The 20,325-nt window shown below is 36.3% G+C and overlaps 1 long non-coding RNA gene across 1 annotated transcript; it reads left to right on the top strand.

Moving 5' to 3' along the window:
- LOC102166428 lies at nucleotides 3,554-16,559 on the top strand. Its single transcript, XR_001302356.2, has 5 exons — nucleotides 3,554-3,623; nucleotides 4,292-4,374; nucleotides 7,333-7,654; nucleotides 12,166-12,217; nucleotides 14,068-16,559. It is a non-coding gene; the product is annotated as an uncharacterized LOC102166428 (long non-coding RNA).

The raw sequence follows: 20,325 nt of genomic DNA, 5'->3' as shown, positions 1-20,325 counted from the left end.
AACCATTTATATTAGCATACATCTTAGACACTGGAATAACATTCTCTTAATAATGCCAATTTTACATTCACATCAGCTTTATTTTGACTTTAAAAATATATTTCCCTTTTAATGTAGTAGTTTAAACAGTTAAATCTGCTAATAGTTTCAAGAGAATCATGGGGTAAATGAGGGCGACAACTTATCAGAGACCATTGCCAAAACTTGGGAAGTAAATAACTCATTGGGTTAATAAGACACAAAAGTGAACTAATTATACAAATAGATTTGAATGCCCTGGTGCCCAAACAGATTTTTATTTACACATCTGTCTTTGTTTCTCCAAATTCAAGAAAGCCTAGGTTTGGAGATGAGGGAGAGGGTCCAACATGATAGCTACAGAATACCTAAGAATAACCTTACATTTAAACAAGAAGCAGAGGAAAGAAATAAAAGAGAAAGACAAAAGAAGTAGGATGTTTGTAAGGAAGGAAAGGCAAGGAAAGAATGCAACAGAAAGAGCCATACATGATTATGGTTCTAGAGTTTCAATGATCACCCCCAAACTCCAGCAAGCCTCTGCTCAGAGGGCCCCATTTTAGATGAAAGGAAAATAGAAAGTCTCCTGGTGACAATTAAATAAACACATTCATAGTATCCTTTATTTGGAATGTCAAAGAAAAAAGACAATAATGACAATGTATACCTATATAGATAGAGGCCAGGAGTTAAAAGTTAAATGACATGAGAGTTGATAGGAACAATAGCCAGGTAATCGAGGCTGAGGAGCAGAAAGTAAACCTCACATTTGAGTCCATCCATTTGGAGAAGAATGAAAAGTAAAAACAGTCAAGCACTTTGAACAGTTTCTCCCAATTCCCATATTTATAAACAGAATAGAAGTCAACTTCCTAACTTTCAAGTTGCTTCTAACAGATAAATCATTGATTTCCCTCATTTATTTGGAAATTGCTGTCTTTTTTTTTTTTTTTTTGGATTGCCATGCATTAGATATACTGTTTTTATCTTTTCCTCATGGATATTTTCTACCAATCTTGAGGGCACGGGCCTACATTTATTGCATAATTAAGCCATCCCCCAGATATTTTCTCATATCAGTTCTAGTCATCATCCTGGAAGATTTTCCATATTCATAAGGCTGAATATGGAAAATCTTCTTCAACTTCTTCTACTGTGACAGTCTTGATCTTTCCTCCTCTTCAGTCACCCAGTTCATGGCTAGAAGTGGTGTTCAACCAGTATATCCTGGCTATCGAAATAGAAAAATACCCATGTGCTGGATGCTAAACACTTTCTGCCCAGATGCTCCCTCCCCTTCTGCCATGCCCCTCCACTCCTGTGGGACAGCTCCAGAATTCCCCACAGTCCAGCAACAAAAGGGAAGATCCCTGATTGTGAGGAACACAAAGATGCTGCTCGAGCTTCAGGGGAAGCCTGACTATACCCATCATGAAATGGTTTGAATGTCACCCTGTTCACAACCATATATATAATTTTATCAACATCTGAGGCTGCTTCACCTCTGAAATGACATGAACCTAATTTTACTTGAATATCTCAATTCTGTCTTTCCATTTTTCTTACTTTTTGAATGTTCTTCCACCTCACTGATCCCAACTTCTTTTGAGTCCTCAGTTTGCTCTTGGACAAACAGCTTCTCTCCAACTTCATTTCCTTCTCTCTTAAACTTGGTCTATGACTTTAGCTCTGCCCTCTCCAACACCATCTCTTTTTATTATCTTGTCTTTCTATGACATATGCTCTATAAAATTTAAAGTAAGATCATGATCCATTTTCTTTGTACAATCATGCACACGTTGAAGAGAGCTAGAGAAAACCAAATAAGCTCACTAACCAGGAGGTGGCTTTTATAGTCCTTGGTCAACTCCCTTGTCTCTTGTTATTTATACCAAATTCTTAGCTCTCTCCTCTAGTGCCTAACCCACTTCTCAGTGTAGCCCCTTCACTTTCACCAGAGATTCTACTGCAATTGTAAATAGAAGCTTGATATTCTCTGGCAGGAATACACTCGTCTTTATATACGGCTACTTCAGGATTCTAGAATGTTGACCATTTATTTAAGTCCTTCCTTTGAGAGCCAGGTTAAGATGTTTCTCTTTATTGTCCAAAGCTAGGACTCACTCATGTCTTTTTATTCTGTTTCATCCTTTCTCATCACCTCTTAGACTCCCCTCTTATCAACAATTCTGTCCTTATTCCTCTGCACTGGGTCATTTCTCTAAGCTTGAAAATGTGTTCATGTCCCTCCCATAGTAAAAAACAAAACCCAATCCTTTTCCACCTGATAATTCTCCTTGCTACCATGTTGTTTCTCCTTTTACACAGTTTAGTTCTTCCCTCAGCTCTTCCACCTCCTAAAAGGGACTTCACCCACATCATAGAAACCATTCTAGTTAAGGTCACTAATGTCTTTCCATTCGTCAAATACAATAGGTATTTTTTGACTTTTATTTAACCTAAGCTTTCTGAATCATGTGACACTGGTGACAACTCCCTCTGTCTTAAGCTGCTGTATACCCTTGCCCTATACTATTTTCTGCTTTCTTTCTGTATGACTATTCCTCAGCTTTATCGAGTGTATCTATCAACTAAAGTATTTGTATTCCCCTGGATTCCATTAGTTCTTATTTCTTCAAATGTTTCTCTTTCTCTGGATGATCATAACTGTAGTAAAGTTTTAACAACCATCCGTATGATATTTTCATCTGTCTATGGAATATCTCCAGCTAGCTAATGATGATGACATTAAAATTAATGATTATTAACATTTATTAACACTTTCAGGCATTGTGTTAAGGTCTTTTCTTATATTAACTGATTTACTCAAAAAATTTCCTAATTATTTTCCCCACTCTTTCATCAGAGAGGTAAAGCAACTTGTCTGTGTCACATAGAAATTAAGTGGCAAAATTAGGCTTTAAACCCAGCTATCTGATCCCAAAGGTCATGCTTTTAACCACTTTACTAAACCTGATATATCCTAAATTTAGTTTAATGAGTTTAAATTACCCATCTCCCTATATAATCCATTTCAACAAACATAATCATCTGAAGCAGAACTCAAATAGGAAATCTGAAATCATGCTAAATTCCTCCCTTCTCTAACCAGTAAGCCGCCAAGTCCTGCTAAAGTTCCGTATCTCTTTCGTACATTCTCATCTAATGGTACTTAGCTCAGTGGTCTCATTATTTCCCTGATGCCTCATTGAAGAAGCTCCCCCATTGGATCATGCACACCCTTCTAGTCTTGGTGTTGTCCAGTTTATCCCCCAGGAACTATTTATCTTCTTATAGCACGTATCTGATGACATCACTCTTTTGATAAAATGACTCCTAGTACACTGCAGCAGTTTCTTAGTGTTTTGTGTATCACCTTCCACTAGAATCACCTGGGGAGCTTGTTAGAACGAAGATTCTCAGAAATCACCCTAGGATTTCTGAATTAAAATGGATGGTGGTAGGACCTAGACTTGCACCTGATATGGAGTCTTGCTCCATGTCAGGTGCAAGCCCTTCACAATTGCTGGTGAGGATCATCTGGCTGGTTTTTTCTCCTTCCTTCTCACAGTGCTTTGTGCTTCTCTGCCTACTCTGCATGCCAGGTATGCCAAACTTTTTCAGGCCTCCCCTCAATACCAAGCTTTCTTAAGTATTGGCAGGTTCATATGCACTTTATCTTCTACCTAAAGGCTCTTTTCCCTGAATGCCTGCAAGTTGCTTTGTGTTGGTTCATCTGAATGAGTGTGGGTTGTGTCCTCATTAGACAGAAAATTTCATTTGGGACAGTGTGAGCTATTTAGTCATAGGAACTCTGTGTCCGGAAATTGCTAAAAAAAATTACCATTCCAAGTTCAGGCTGTGTGCAACACGGTGTTATAGCCTGGACAAAATAGGATTAGTGTGAATTTCACACATGTTCAGTGTGTAGGTACTTGAATCTTTTAGCAACTTCTGTGCTTCATGACTGATTCTTTGATTGTCAATTCATATAAGATTTTTGGAGGAAAATTTCATGGTATCTCTACCAACGAGCACACCAATGGAAATGAAATTCAAAAAACCATTTGGGTCATCTACAGAAAGCCTAATCAGAGAAATGTTAGAAGGGATAATTTATTTGAACTCTCTATGGTCTCTATATCAATATTTCATACTCCCTGTAACATGAATAATCAGAGAGGGATGTGAGTAATTGTGTTTGTGTGTTAGATATTGAACTAAGTAATATGCTTCACAATTTGCCTGTACATGTTTAATTCTCTTTTCACAGATGTGAAGACTGTGCTCAGAGATGTCAAACAATTTGGAAGTGTCACCGAGCTGAAAAGATATACATTTGGAATTTGAACGCAGGTATCTTTATGCCCTTTCTTCTATTTTACCTATATTGTTTTATTTTGGAATGCATGTGTATGGAGACCTTGCCTTAATAAGTAAAAGTTGGTTTAGATTTTTTTTCTGAGAAGAGCAGAAATATTAGATTGGGTTTTTCCAGTAAAAGATTATTTTAGCCAGCACATAAATTATTTCTCTAAGTTTTAGAAAACAACATTAAGGGCTATTAAAAAAAATTTCCTAGTAGATCTTTAGGCCTTCAAAATAGATAAGAGTAATAAAGTGATACACTGCCCATGACTTAGGGAGTCATTTAATGCTAATTTCCTGATTGGTGACCTGCCTGGTGATGACACAGGTGGAAAATGAAATTTGGGGGCTACAATTAAGGATTTCACCATCTCTTTCCTTCTCCCCTCCTTCCGAGTACCTTCTCTCTTCCTGTGTCCCATCTCCAGGAAACTGGGACATCTGGTTATCCATCTCATTTCCCTAACAGTTGCATGCTGACTCTGTCACCAAGCTGTGCATTTGCAAGAACAGTGGATTTTCTTTATAAGACTGATGAGGAAGAGAAAGCAGATACTGTGCATTGTTTTTAAGGTTCATCCGCTATGTGTGTGTGTATGTGTGTGTGTGTGTGTGTGTGTGTCCCTAGGTCAGGGGGAAACTATTAGGAGAGAGCCAGATCTCTTTAATGAGCCTAGAGGTAATGCAAAATTCATGTGCTTTCTCCTGCATCTGGGTGAAGCCCAGTACACAAACAGAAGGAGGGAGGTGGGTAGGGTCGGTTATTTATGATTTTTCTGGAGCAGGTACCCTGGCTGCTACTGGGCATCCTGACCCACTTGTTCATTTTTTAGGAAGAAGTGGATAATTTCAATGGGAAAAACTCAAGCATCAGATTTGCTCCTTGGAGCATTAATAAAAGGGCTCAGTTAGCTTCATCTCATTATTTTACTATGAGTATTGACTTTGGCCTAGAGTCATGTATAGATAAAATGGTGCAAGGGCTTGTCCTAAGTGATTACTCAGAATTACAAATCATTTCACGTGTAACTGAATACTGCAGTCTAGCTGGCACCCTGCCCCTTGCTTTTCCCCCCTCCCTTTTCTCTAATAGGAGCGCAAATCCAGCTTTGTCTGAAGAGGCAATTAATCTTATTCACTGAAAGCTGAATTTTAATTCACCAGCATGTGGAGGACATATTTGCCTATCACACAGAATTAGTTTAACAGAATTCAGAAAAAAAAAAAAAATATCGGAGGTCTTGGCATTCCTGGGAAGGCAAAGTATCTTGTAGGGACCTTCCTTTATTAGCTATCTGCATGCTACGGATAAGCTTCTTTTTGTAATGATAACTCTATTAGGGTAAACTGGGTTTATTTTGTATTTGAAAATGGCTGATGATATTTTATTTTATGTAAAAAAGCTCACAAGATATGTGTGTTTTGAAAGAAAATGAACATAAGGCGAGACAGATAAATTTTAGTTTTCTAGAGATTCTAAAAGGCTATTATTTTTAAGGGCTCGGTTTGGAGATGATCAGAGAAAAAAGGGGACACATAAAAATCCTAGACAGCCTACATACATCCAAATCAAATCATACACAGGGGTAAGTGCTGAAGTACAAAGTAGACTGTGCACTGGAGACTTGTGCAAAATCTGTTAGGCAAATATTGGGTTTCTATAGTGCTTCTGCTATGCTATGTTTTAACAATTTCCCCCTGAGTAAGACCCCAGCCTTTTGTCTGAGGTTTGTTTCCCATGTAGACGAAGTGTTTCTTTCTTTTTTTAAAAAATATACTTCCTGAAGCAGGTTCTTAATTCAAGAAATTTGGAGATGTGGATGCGAATATGATTTAATGCATGTTCATGCTTAGTTGGATAGCAAATTCCTGTAAGGTCAGGAAACACATGGGCTCGGTTCTTCTACTTAATATTCCTCGAAGACTACTTTAAGGTACAGGCAGATATGAAAACATGTAACTGTTTCTCTCCAGTGAACAGAGGGAATTTAATAATAGAGATGATCTTATATGCCAAATAATGATTAGTATAGCATAAATCTTAAGAATTTGCTTTAAGAGTTGAAAAGGTGCTATCGGCTTTTCTTGATTCCTTCTCTACTTATGACTGTCTCGTACCCCCTGGAATTAACCTACAAATATGGTTACTTCCATCATCTCCTCTGAGGATGTACAGTTGAATATTAAATAATGAGATGAAGACTAGGAACAATGGAACTCTTCAAAAATTGTCCTAATGTTCTAAGACTTTAAACAAACAAACAAACAAACAAACAAAAAACCTCTTGGTGGGCATGGAGTTTGAGTGGGCCAAGTGCAGGGAATCTATCAGATTACCTGTGCTTGATAGTCACCAAATGCCATGGCATAACTGTTTAAGCCCAGGCCTGTAAAGTTACAAAGTTTTATTGCCTTGTCAAACTGTTTGCAGTACTAAATCTGGTGGTTATTATTAAAGGAAACAATTTAAAAATTCAAGGTTTTCACATTATAACCAGACAATGTTGCTTTATATGGTGTCAGTGCTGTAAATGTAGATTTTTGGAGTCCACATGTAAACATTGCATTATCTATATAATGTTTAGAATTTAAATTATGCAAAATTTGGAATTTGGAGATGTGAAAGCCCAGAAAAACTTATTTGCAAATAAGCACTAGCAAATGTTTTAAAACCCAAATGATGCATCGAATGTATAGTGTTTATCCATATTTAATTTTTTGTAAGCTCTGCCACAGTATTAAGTGCTTGGAATTAGTTTGAGAGGAGAGATCCTCCTCTGTAATTCTTTTGTCTATTTTATGGTCAGATCTTCAGGGCTGCAACTCTTTGACCTAGGGAAAAAAAAATCATAGATGAGATGAAATAAATGAAAAGGCAGAGCTTTTACTATTTCTTGTTGCTACTCAGAGTATATAAAAACATTCTATTTCCATTCCTTTTCTCAGGCATAACATGAAACATCCACCCTTTAGGGGAGGTTCTGGGTGATATTCAACTTGGCTCTCTCATCTCAGCTTGGCAGGACTCATCAGTAGTGTCCTTTCCAGCACAAAGGTGAAGAAACCCTCCATCAACACTCCTCTTGGATAGAAGTCTTATTTCTCCCATCTCCTTCAAAAGACGGAAGATTCTGCTCAGAATTCTAAATGAAGCCCCAAGTAAATAGGTGTATTTCCAAGCAGAACTATTCCTTCTAAGTCTATAATCTTCTATCTGAAAAGTCCTGGACATTCCCAAAGTCTGCCTATTGGTAGTCTGTCTGTAAAGGTAAATTTAATTGAAATTGCAATGAATATAAAATGCTTGCTGCATTTAGGGCTAACTGTGTTCCAGGTATAACCTTATAAGGCAGGTTCTATTACATTCATTTACAGCTGGGGATCAGAAACCCTAACAGTTACATGTCATATAATTTCCTCAAGGTATAGAAGATCATAAGATTTGAACAAGGACCCTTGAATTCAGAGCCTATGCTTTACACTACTTTGCTATCTTGCCTTTTTATAAGCTCCAGAGAATGAATAATTTCAATGGTTTAAGAAATTAAAGCGACAAAGGGAAAAGCAGAGAAAGAACGAAAACCAGAAGAGGGATTTCTTTCCATTTCTTAAAATTTCTATATCCCATCTCTGTAAAAGGAGTAAGTGAAGATCTTCAGATGATTCCTTAAAACTTTTGCGAAGCAGCCTTAGGAGTTTAAGGCCCTCAGATAAGCATCAGCCTCTGCAGCAAGTGAAACTAGATCCCTGGGTTCAAAGTGCAGAGCAAGGAATGTTTTTTAGATTGATTTTGAGTAAAGTTAGAATGCTTTAGGTTGCAATTCATCAGAAAACTCAGAATATCCCAAACAGCATAGAATTTTTTTTTTAAATGTCAGATTTATTATAATAAGCCCGAAGGTATAATATGTTGGGATTGGGTAATCTAGAAGCTTAATTATATCACCAAGGATTGATTCAAATTCTATGCCTCTTCCCACTCTGCCATTGTTAGCATAACAACTATTTTTCTTATTGGTCTCAAGATGATCATTTAACTCCAATATCGCATCTCCATACAGCAATACTAGAGGCAGAAAAGGCAACTCTCTATATCTTGTGTATATTTGTTAAAGAAAGAAACCTTTACTAGAAGTGTCTCTAAAATATTTCCCCTTACACATAACATATAACATCGTCTACAACTTGGTTGGATGTCTACCCCAAAACCAACCACTGGTAAAGGGAATTAATATATAATCTATATATATATTTAGAGAGAGACTATATTATATATTATAGTTATATAGAGATACTGTATTATAATAATATATAATTATATATATATATAATTTCAATGAGATGAGAAAATGAGGATGGCATAAATAAGTTATTTTCTAGGAAAATAGGTATCTTTTTCCCAAAGTCCAAATAATGTGAAATCCCAGAATCTTATTGGTTGAAAACTAGTTTGAAGAGAGGAAAAGATAGAGGCAATAAAACGTGTTCTGGATATTTAATTCGAGCATCTAATATCCTAAGATACATCCTAATTCCTGTTTCCCATATCTGTGGTGAGAGGACAAGTGGGTAATATGCTAAAGTTTAGCATCTATTTCCTCTTTCATCTTCTTAGCAAATATGTAGGGAATGCCTCCCTGTGCTATGTGCTGTCAGGTGCAGGAGTGAGGAACAATGGGAATGAGGAAAGAAAAGTACTAAACAAGTCAGGAAGGTGAATAAGACTCTAGGTGAACTTCTGGGCCTTTGTCCTGGGCAAATCAGTCAGGCTTTGATGAGATCAGGGAACTGTAAGGCAGGCACTAACATATAGTATTACTTTTTTAGGAGTTCCAACTAGAAGCAGATGGAAGGGGCTTACGTTCTTTCTTTGAATTCCACGTTGTTATCATTCCCATTATTTAGTGCTCTTACAGAGGTGGCTTTCCAGTAGTATAGATCCCCCATGATCTTTTCTTAAAGATTTTCAAGCCATGAAAGGATTGCAAAGAAAATTCCCTTTTTAGATAAATACAGCTATCATCAGCTATCTTGTTCCTTAATACATACAGGAATTCAGCCCTTCCACCAACAGAAGGTAAACCCTGCCAACTGTCTAAGCAGAACCATATTGAAAGAAGACTTAAACTGAAAAATATTTCTAAGGAGTTCTCTGGTAGCTCAACAAGTTAAGGATCCAGTGTTATCACTGTAATGGCTCAGGTCACTGCTGTGGCTCAGGTTCAAATTCTGGCCCAGGAACTTCTGCATGCTCTAGGTATGGCAAAAAAAAAAAAAAAAAAAAAAAATTCTATATGAAGAACTTCTGACCTAGGGTGATGTCTAAAATGCTGCCATTTATCCAATTTATCCTCTGAACCATTTTTAAATTGTAAAAAATGCTCAAATTTTTATATTTAAATAGCTATTCAGTAAATTGCATCATGGGCCCTGAAGACAATTTTAATAGTTCCATTTTTTTGTTGTTGTTGTTGTTTTTAGTGGTATCTGTTTTGTTGGAATGAGTGAATAGCCTACGAAGGTGATTATTTTGAATAGTACTCTGTATAATTAAAAAAATGATTGAGTCGCATTTTGCCTTAGGGCGATGCTTCACATAAGGCAGATTCCCTTTCCCTCTATATCAATCCCTGGTTAATGATCCAGCTGACAGTGGTCGGAATAAAACTTATTGGAAGCCCAGCATTTGAAGAAAGGAAATATGGAGAGATGGGATATCTATCACACCATCAATAATGTTTTTTCAATAACAAAAACGAGAGTGTCGAGGGAGACTAGGAAGATGAAGAGGAAGGTAAAGATGAAGAAGGTGAAGAAGCAGTAGTAGGAAAAATAAAAAAGAGGAACATATATCCGAAATCCCAAGGAGTTTTTGTAAAAGGTACAAGAATAACCACAGATGTAAAGTCTAGATATTTGTATAAAGAGATCATACAAGAAGCACTTTTGAGAATTAGAATTGCTGACAACAGAATTTAAAATGATGTTAAACTTATTTTGAAATTGCATTGCTTCTTGTTTCATAAAATATATGCCTATAGGGACTCTGGTTAACATAGTTTGGTTGATTATTGTGTTGTTTTAACATCCTGTGGTGAAAGCAATCTGGCAAACTAACCACATTACAGGACAGATTCTAAGGAAATTTACCAAAATAAAGAAATCTATCTGCTTCAACTCTATTTGTAGTTGGTGGCCCTATAGAGAATATGATTTCAAAACACTTTTAAGAGCTTAAACTCTCTGAAACACATTGAATATTCAGCTGTCTGGTGTTTAATACTTGTTATTATCAAATTGCAAATATTAAGTATGAAGCTTTGATTTCTATTTTACACATACTGGATACAAAGTTTAATAAGATATAAATTCCTTTTCAGAGGACCTTATAGTCTGGCACGCCAAGTAAACATTTAGGCTTTTGTAAGAGGAGATGAAATCAAAAGTTATCAGAGTTTGAGTTGTGGCTCAGCTGTAAAGAACCCGACTATTATCCATGAGGAGGTGGGTTTGATCCCTTGCCTTGCTCAGTGGGTTAAGGATCTGGCGTTGCTGTGTGAGCCATGGTGTTGGTCGCAGACACACCTTAGATCTCGTGTTGCTGTGGTGTAGGCTGGCAGCTGAAGTTCCGATTCAACCCCTAGTCTGGGAACTTCCATATGCTGCAGGTATGGCCCTAAAATGACAAAAAAAAAAAAAAAAAAAAAAAAAAAATGTTATGTCTTGCTGATTATTATAGATTTACTGGGTCTTAGAGATTATTTTTCTGTTAACCTAACAGTTTGAATATGGCATGTGACTCATTAATGAGACTTATGAATTCAACCCTGTAGAATTTCTCAAGTTCTCTGGCATTGATCTGAAACAACCTGACCTGAGATTGTAGTGACGATAAGTTAGGAGTGAATTATGGGCTGAGGAGTACATAAGATGTTCTCTTTAGCAATTCAATTTGACAAATTTTTTGAGCTTTACACATTATGAATGAATACTAGATCAGGTATTGGTTATCCTAGCCCAGGAAGTCATAAAGATGTTGGAGAGAGATATCTTAGGGGACACTGGGATGCAAGTATGTGGCCCAGATGATCTGAGTTAGATCATGGAGATAAAGATCTTCACTGACTAAGAAGTTACCTCCTCTTTATAGCAGACTCAGGTTCTAAATTCATGAGATCTTTGATTCCTAAAAGCCATGAAAAAAGAAAACAACCTTTACAAATTAAGAGTCTTTAAAGATAACCTATTTATTGCTCTTTGAGATGGATTACATGTTGCTTGTAAATGTGCTTTTTAAAACATTTTAGAAAAACCTAGCATAAACAGCAGATCCCTATTAAGGCATCTACACTTTGTCTTTATGAACACTGGTATTTTCTGATTTCATTGTTACTTTGGATTTTAAAATAAAATAACATGGATAAGGGGCATTAATTCTGTGCCCCAAAGTCATATTGCTCTACTGACAATATAAATTATTAACTAAATTTGGAGGGGGATATCTAAATAAATAAATTTCAAGTAATATAGAAAAACCCAAAAATATTCTCAAGAAAATATATTTAAAGATTAGTAAGATGCAAAGCATTTCAAATTAATGTCTTTTCTTCTTGTATCTTCGTCTTTCTCCTTTTCCTTAGAAGAAGGTCCAATGTCATTTCAGCCCTGAATACATTTCCTTTTGTTTTTGAGGGCTGATGACAAAACATAGGTTAAGATAGTAAATATGGTTAGAAAATAAGGTTAACTTAGGTTATTTTTGTATTTTTATTTTTGCAGAACTAAGACTGTATTCTGTGGCACTTCTGAGCTTTAAGAATATTGACTGATGGTAAGGCCCTTTTAAGAAATTAAAGGTTTTCTTTCATTCATAGCTATGAAATTCAAATATTATATATCCTTGTCGATGGTACATAGTAACTATTGAATATACATACGTTGAGTTAATTGTCTGAGTCATAATAAAAACAAAACAAAGCTCAATTTAAATGAACAATTTCCTTTTGATAAGACACAGAAGCTTTCATGTGAATGGCCGTTCTTCATTTATGTAGATGAGTACAAATTTTTCCTGTGGCACAGCTACTAGTAAATTTCTAAATGTTCTTATTTTCTCTTTATTTGACCATCTGAGTTAATTAGCCCCACCTGGCTGAGCTATAGCTCAATTGAAAGGGAATTCTGAAGATTTTTGCTTTGTAAATTTCATGTTTGATGTAAACACCCTGAGACTTTTATCAATGCAATAATTTTTCTCTTAAAAACTCACTAATATCATAACTATACTAATAAAAGCATAATGTACATTATTAGGTCTGAACTCTTGGCCATGGGTATCTGTGCACTTTAGAGATGGTCTGTGTGCAAGTGTCATAAATGACCATTTTATAGATAGATAATGTTCTTAATCCATAATTCTTTATTGCTGATGGTTATTGCATTAGATGATGACCCATAGCTATTAAGAGTCAGTTTTTAATATCACAACCATTTAGAAAGGTTAATGGACTCGGTTTTGAGACTTAACCTTTGGATGCTGCAGGTTAAGAGGTTATATTTGTGCACTAAAATGCCAGAAAATATCTACTTATTTTCATTTCTCTATGTACTTTTAGTAGTGTGGTTATGTACAGTAATAGCTATTTACCAGGCAAATGGAAAGAAAGTGTGTGACACATAAGATAACAAGTTTCTAAAGCAGTGACACTCTTTTTAAAATATACATATCATATTTGGCTTCTATTAGTTTACATTTAGACTCAGCAATTGAACTGTGAACAGATGCAACCTAAATCAGTTGAGGAATATTTATTATAGTTATTCAAACAAAAAAAAAAGATCAAGATTATGATTCACAGTTTTATTGCCTAATCTTAAAAGTTTACCCGGTTGGTAATGGGGAACTGGTCATTTAAGAAAAGCATGAATCCCTTCTGCATGATACCTAATCACAGCCCAGAATTTTCAGAGGAATAGAATATTGTGTATATGGATTCAGTCAATTTCATTTCAAAAATCTTAATGGGGGTTCCTTGTTGACATTTATCAGTTATTTTGCCTCCCATTATTCATTTTCTTCTTCTTTTTTTTTTTTTTTTTTTTTTTTTTTTTTTGGTCTTTTTTCCTTTTTCCTAGAGCCTCTTCCCACAGCATATGGAGGTTCCCATGCTAGGAGTCTGATCAGAGCTGTAGCTGCCGGCCTATGCCACATCCACAGCAACGCGGGCTTCAAGCCATGTCTGTGACCTAAACCATAGCTCACAGCAACGCTGGATCCTTAACCCACTGAGCAAGGCCAGGGATCGAACCCACAACCTCATGGTTCCTAGTAGGATTCGTTAACCATTGTGCCACGACAGGAACTCCCTCCATTTTCTTCTTAATATCAACCTTATTCCCTTTTATTCCATTCATTCATTACTTGTGAATAAGCTTGTGGGAAGAAAATTACAGGCACTTCCTTTCTATTTTGGAAGCAGAGGCTGAATGTATAAAGAGTAACAGTAATGGCTCCTAAGGAATTCCACCTTCTTATACCCACCTGGTGTGTCTTCCCTCCACGTTGACTTTGAGCCTGGCCATGTGACTTGTTTTGGCCAATAAGATATAAGTAAACATAGTGCCAGAAGAGGCTTGAAAAGTGCTTGTCTATCAGGTTACTTTCTTGCTTGTTCCTTTTAGAGCCCATCCACAATGGAAAAGGCCTAGGCTATGATGTATGAGGAGAGACTCCTGAACCAGTGGCTTCTTTGCAAAATTATCATCAGACATGGGAGGGAAACCATCCAGAACCAGAGAGTCCTCAGCTGATCTGCCTTGCCCCATATTCTGTTACCTAACCTCTCCTTGGCTCTGAGCTACTTGACAATTTTCTAAGAAATTGCCTTTTACTAATCAAGCCAAAATTCGTCACTAATATGACCAAGAACCCAAAATAACATAGATTCTTCAACTGGGACTTTGACAGTGCAAGAGGGTGTGGGGTGGGATAGCTTGACATTAACACACAACCACCATGAACAGATACAGATTCACTTAGGTTATGAGTGAATCATCTGCAGTCACTTAGATTTGGTTATCAAATATGCCTTACCAGGAAGTGGTTAATAGAACCAATTATGAGGCAGACAGTAGTATGAACTTAGCCACCTCTGAGTAGGAATTTGAGTTTCCACTTGTCATTTACTTTTTTAAAAAAAACAATTAATATTTAAAATTTTTTTGTTGGAGAATAGTTGGCTTACAATGTTTTGCTAGTTTCAATTGTACAACAAATGAAATCAGTTATGCATATACATATATCCCTTCTTTTTCAGATTCTGTTCCCAAACAGGTTATTACAGAATATTGAGTAGAGTTCCCTGTGCTATGCAGTAGATCCTTGTTAGTTATCTATTTTATATATAGTCATGTGTATATGTTAATCCCAACTTCCTAATTTATCCCTCCCCTTTTTATGTGTGTTGTATGGAGCTCAGTCTAGAAGTTATTCAAAGAATAGTTACAATATTTGAAGACTTTGTGTCCTAAGCAACATTCTTTTTCCCAGTTTCATTGAAAATGATTGACCTAGAATATTGTATTCTCATCATCTGCTTTATGCTTTTGGTAAGTTCATGTAAAATCCATATAAAACATATGACTTATCCTAGGAGATACCACACATTAATTTTTTCCACCCATAGCTCTTCTCATAGGCTGAACTGTGTGATTATTGATACATGTGTCTGTTTTTACTAGTTTAAGGACAGTAGCTCATTGTCATTGTATTTCTTCAGTTCTAACCTAGGGTTGATTGGTGGCTAAACTAAGGCATGTGTAGATGTAGGCAATTTAGAGAAGATCCTGGCTTGTTGAGCTGGCTATCACCACAGAGAGGCAAGTAATTATGATACCATGGCCAGACACACTGCTTTATAGACAGATGATGCTCAATAAATGCTCATTGACTTGAAGTTAAGTAGTTTTCCAAATTTGGAGAATTCTAGAACAAAGGAACCCAGAGTTTTTGATATTATATAACCACTTACATGGTAAAAGAAATTCCCTTTTGATACACAGATAGGTGTATCAAAGATGAGGTGTCATGAAAAGATGGAAAAGAGATATGAAATCTAAAATCCAAGAGGAAAAAAAAGGCCTTGGATGTTAAGTAACATTTCCTTTTTCTTGCACAGGGTCATTCCACCAAAAGCTCTCACAATCTATCCAAAGACTGTAAATTTGGTGTTTTGTACATTAGAAGGTACATTCAACTGACAATGCTGGGAAATCCATTTTTACAACTTAACAATTTCTGTCAACATTTAAAAAATGTTTTCTGTATCCATTTCTTGGGAGACTCATAAAGCTGGCTTTCCTGAGTGTTCTTGGTTTCTGCTATTTTTTCATTCTTTAACTTTTTTTTTCTTTCCATTTCAAGAAAAGCTATTGGCCATTTTCTCACCTTCTTTGGCTTTGGCTCTGATGCTGGGTGGTTCCAATATAATTAGGTGAGATTTTTATAGGCCCTCAAAGGCTAACAAAATAATAAATGTAGCAGTTCAAATAATAGCAATCATAGCAGGTCAAGCCAAAAAAAAAAAAAAAATCCTTTGGACTGAAATTGACAAACCTTAATGTTATCAGAGTTTGGAAATGCAACACTGTCTTTCTTATTTTTAGCTTTTTTAAACTTTTTTTTCCTTTGTATTACACAGGGATATTTTCATTCTTTTCAACTGTTACTGATTTTTCAAATTTAAATTTTCAATGCATAGATTCTGCTTACTAAGAAAGTATCAAATATTAAGGCAAAATGAATCCTTTTCCAAAATGATCATGTTTTTTCTAGACTCTTTCAAAGGATACCTTTTCTTTATTTACTGTCTTACAAATCAAAATGTTACAAATTTCTTTGAAATGCTTTATTTGAGCTTAAAAATAATGTGTTTATTGAATAAAATTAAACTATAGAAAAGCACAAAGAAATTACAATTGTTATTTTCCTAGTGATAACTAGCATTGCCCTTCTATGGCCTTCTAGTCTTTTTTCTCTGACTGCATGTTTATGACATATATGCAACTGGAATCAAGCTTGCTGATTAAGCAGTATGAAATAAAAATTTCTTGACAGTAAACATAAGGGCTTATAAATCTTGAAGTAATAAAATTTCAAGTGTAACCCTTTTATAATTAAAACGACAGAAATCTATCAAATTTCTATCGTGTAAATGGGAGTACAGTTACTCCTTAGGTATGAATAATTCTCGCTGTTTTGATGGGAGCATGTGAAAAAAATAAGTACAGCATATATAATATGTGAGATTTCAGATGGCACTAGAAATGATGTCCTAAAATCCATTTTGATATTTTCCAAGTGACTTTAAGGCTACTTCCCTCTTGATCCTCACCTAGCATTGGTGTTCTCATGAAATTCATCTGTTACACATACAACTGGCTGAAATAAGCAAAAAAATTAAGCTCACAGCATTTTACCTTTTTAAGCATCACTTTATTCATTTTTTTTTTCATCAACAGTTAGAAATGTGGCCTCTGAAAGACAGCAAGGCATGGTTTTGTAGCATACCGTAGCCTCTTTCTGTCGCCTCCACTCAGTGCTAACTCTTTTGTTTGTACAATATTCTTTTATTCTGAGCAATATAACATTTTAGTTCTTGTAATAAATGCCTTCATGTGAAGCAGTTCAGCTAAGAGAATGTTATTAGACTGTGCTCCCAGGCAGCGCACCTCCACACGATCAATACAAAGCTGGGCCTCAGCTCATTCCCTCTTTGCTTAAATTCCCTGCAAATGTGCAAGAGAAGCAGCAGAGGGTGTCATCAATCACAGGCCACTGTGACATATGCTGAAACCTGACCAGGGCTGAGATGTTTTAATAAGGCATCCATTAAAACCCTCAAATAAATTGCAATTTGAAAACAGAACATAATACCAGCCAAGTTTTCCTCATCCATCTTGTGGCATGTCATGTAATGTAATTGCGTTGTTAATTTATCCAAGAAGTTTCTCAGTACACTGTTTCGTTGGCACTGCTTAATTTCCCTGTAGACTATTTGTGTGTGTGCGTGTGTGTGTGCGCGTGTGCGCATGTGTGCGTGTATGTGTGTGTGCGCACACGTGCATGTGACACAGGAAGCAAGAGAGTGAGCAACTGGAGGAGAAAAAAAAGACAGAATCTGTGTTTATTTCTGTGTGTTGGTGTGTCTGTGTGTCTTTTGGTTCCTTGGAGGAAAGAGTCATGTTTCTGCTTAGCCTGGCATCAGCCAGAGAGCTGGTCAGAAATTTGAAATGTTTGACGTTTTGTCAATGGCCCGTGAGCAACCCAACTCACCCTCAGAACTCTGACTTACAGCAGGGCCACCTCCTTTCCCCTCAACTTGCCACTGGTTTATGCCCTTCATTAGTGGGATCACTTGGAGTGCCTGTGGATCCTATCAATAAATATTGATGGAAGTGTTTAGGGGCTACTTAGGATCAACACAGTGACACTCAGGATGGTACCGATTTGGATTCCCTAGCTCTTAGGTATAAGCGAAAAGTTTTGACAAGTATAAGAAAAGTAGGAATTTATAAATCAATAGGAGAGAATGACAGAGTGTTTCTCTGGAATAATGTTAAAGGATTGCACTGTGTATCATATATGCATACATGTGTGTATGCATGTATTTTTAAGAGCTCAGAGGAAAGATACAGGAAGGCAAGGGTGCTTATACATTTCTTTGTCTTCTAAGCATAAATCTAGAAGTAAGTAATGCAATTCTTCATGTACGGCTGCATCAGCAGATTCCTCACCTTTATTTATTCCTCTAGGTTTTCTTAATCTGTTCTCTTCTTTCTTTAAGAGAAGCCCTTGGAAGGCACAGGGTAAGTCCACCTTACACATTCCATCTATATCAACGATGTCACAATAACCATGGTGCCAATCAAATATTGGTTTAAAACTGTCAAATGTCTTTCCTAGCCCCACTGTTTTGAAGTGATAAGTTGTTGAACTAATGACAGAGGGAAGACAGTGTGACAAAAGGGAAAAAAAAATCATCCACCAGAAATCTACTCGTGGAGCTGTTGTTTTATGATTATTAATCGAGTAAAATAGTTGCTTGAGATCCAGTTAAAAAAGTCAAATGTAAAGCATGCCAGTTAAAAAATGAATGGCCACCCTTTCTCAATAGATCCTTATGTCTTAAGTCATGTTTTAAGTTGGTCCTAAGATGAGGGTGACATTCTAATGTGCAACCTGCATACAAACTATTCTCTAAGGCTCTACCTTATCACTATGCAAACTCTTAGACAATCACTGTGTATGAAAGGTGCCAGGGAAAGCCAAATTAGTTTCTTCTTTCTGCTAATGGATGACCTTTGTGATTTGGATCAGGGGTTGAAATTCACTTAGTCAGAAAGACAGGGGAGTGGGAAAACACCTAAAATCATTTTCTCTCCCTACAGAGGAGATGTCTGGCTACCACTTGCCCAATAAATGTCAATTGGGTTATTTAAAAAAAAAATAAGCAGCCTGATTCAAAAGCATGGAATATTTGGTTCAGAGGTGCTGGGTAGTAGGAGTGAAATTGCTTAAAAATATGAAATCGAAAACCATAAAGCATTTATATATGACATAAAACTAAAGAAGCAAAACCATTAAAAATTGGACATGAGAATGGTTAGTTCTATCATAGGGACTTTGCTAACACCTCAGTATTCTACAAAGATTCCTAAAGCTTTACTGAAATTTAAGCTGATTTTATTATGCTTAGGATAAATCATGTTTGGTTTCTTATAGCTGAAAATATTTTGAGGTTTAGCTGAAATTTGTTTGGAATTGGGAGTGTAATACCCCAAGCAACATTCAAGGGATCGGAACCAACAGGAACTGGAAATATACAAAAACACTGTTTCTTTAGTTCCACGTGAGCCTGGGTTGCCAACTTTCACATGATTCTAATGTTAGCTCAAGCTTTCTGGCAGTCCCATTGTAAGCTCCATTTCACAAGCATCCTCTGCTATTTTGGCATTTTAATGTTGGCCTTACTGCTTTTTACTTCCTTGTCCAGAAATATAGTCATTTAAAAACAGTATAATTATTATTGGATGTGCATTTTTTTTAAGTTCCAGCTTGAGATGAATTCTTTCTTGCATTTAGCTACTACCCTTGCAATGCACAGAGGGAATAAAACATTAAAGACACCGAGGACATGGACCTTTAATTCCTCTTGTGTATTGCAAGGGCAAGAATGAAATGTCAGTTCCCAAGGTGATTATATAGTGCATGTTGGCAAGAATGGAATAATTGTGTCCTACCCAGGGTGCGAGAAATGTATACATGGGGAGATAAAATTGTAAGAGGACAGACAGTATAGGGTAAGCACATGTACAACACAAAAGAATTCAATTGGGTGGATGACACAGGTCTTTGGCCTTTGTGGAAATCAATGAACTGCTGTTTAGGTGTCTTTTTCAAAGCACAGGGATGTTGAAAGGATAAAGTCTTGGCTCTCTGATCCATTGAGACTTGCTCAGTTAACCCTAGGATATTTTTAAGAAAGTTGATTTGTTTTTCTGTTTGATTCCCTTTTTCTCTCGGCTTCCTTGAACTGATTTACAATTCCTGCATCTATTGCTGCCTTTAGCTATAAACGCCATTATTCAGCTACCCTTTTTGTAATTAAATTCTGCTTGAATTGCTTATAGGTCTAACCCTCCTTAACTTCTCTCTGTGACCTCCTGTTTCTAAGTTAGTTAGTGACATTGTATTGGACACACCATGAATGACCTTTCCCGGCTGCTAAAATACCCAGGTCTGAATTCAATTTGAGGTTTCAATCTTTGTACAAAACCCCCTGCAAACTTGCATGCAAATTCAAATCTTGATCCATAAAAATCTTCTAGCAATATCATTCTAATTTCAGAAGCCTAGTGAGATGAAGCCATGTGTTATGT

The sequence above is a fragment of the Sus scrofa genome, chromosome 1 (assembly GCF_000003025.6).
Source record: "Sus scrofa isolate TJ Tabasco breed Duroc chromosome 1, Sscrofa11.1, whole genome shotgun sequence".
NCBI lineage: Eukaryota > Metazoa > Chordata > Mammalia > Artiodactyla > Suidae > Sus > Sus scrofa.
This window is presented reverse-complemented; position numbering and strand designations above follow the sequence as displayed.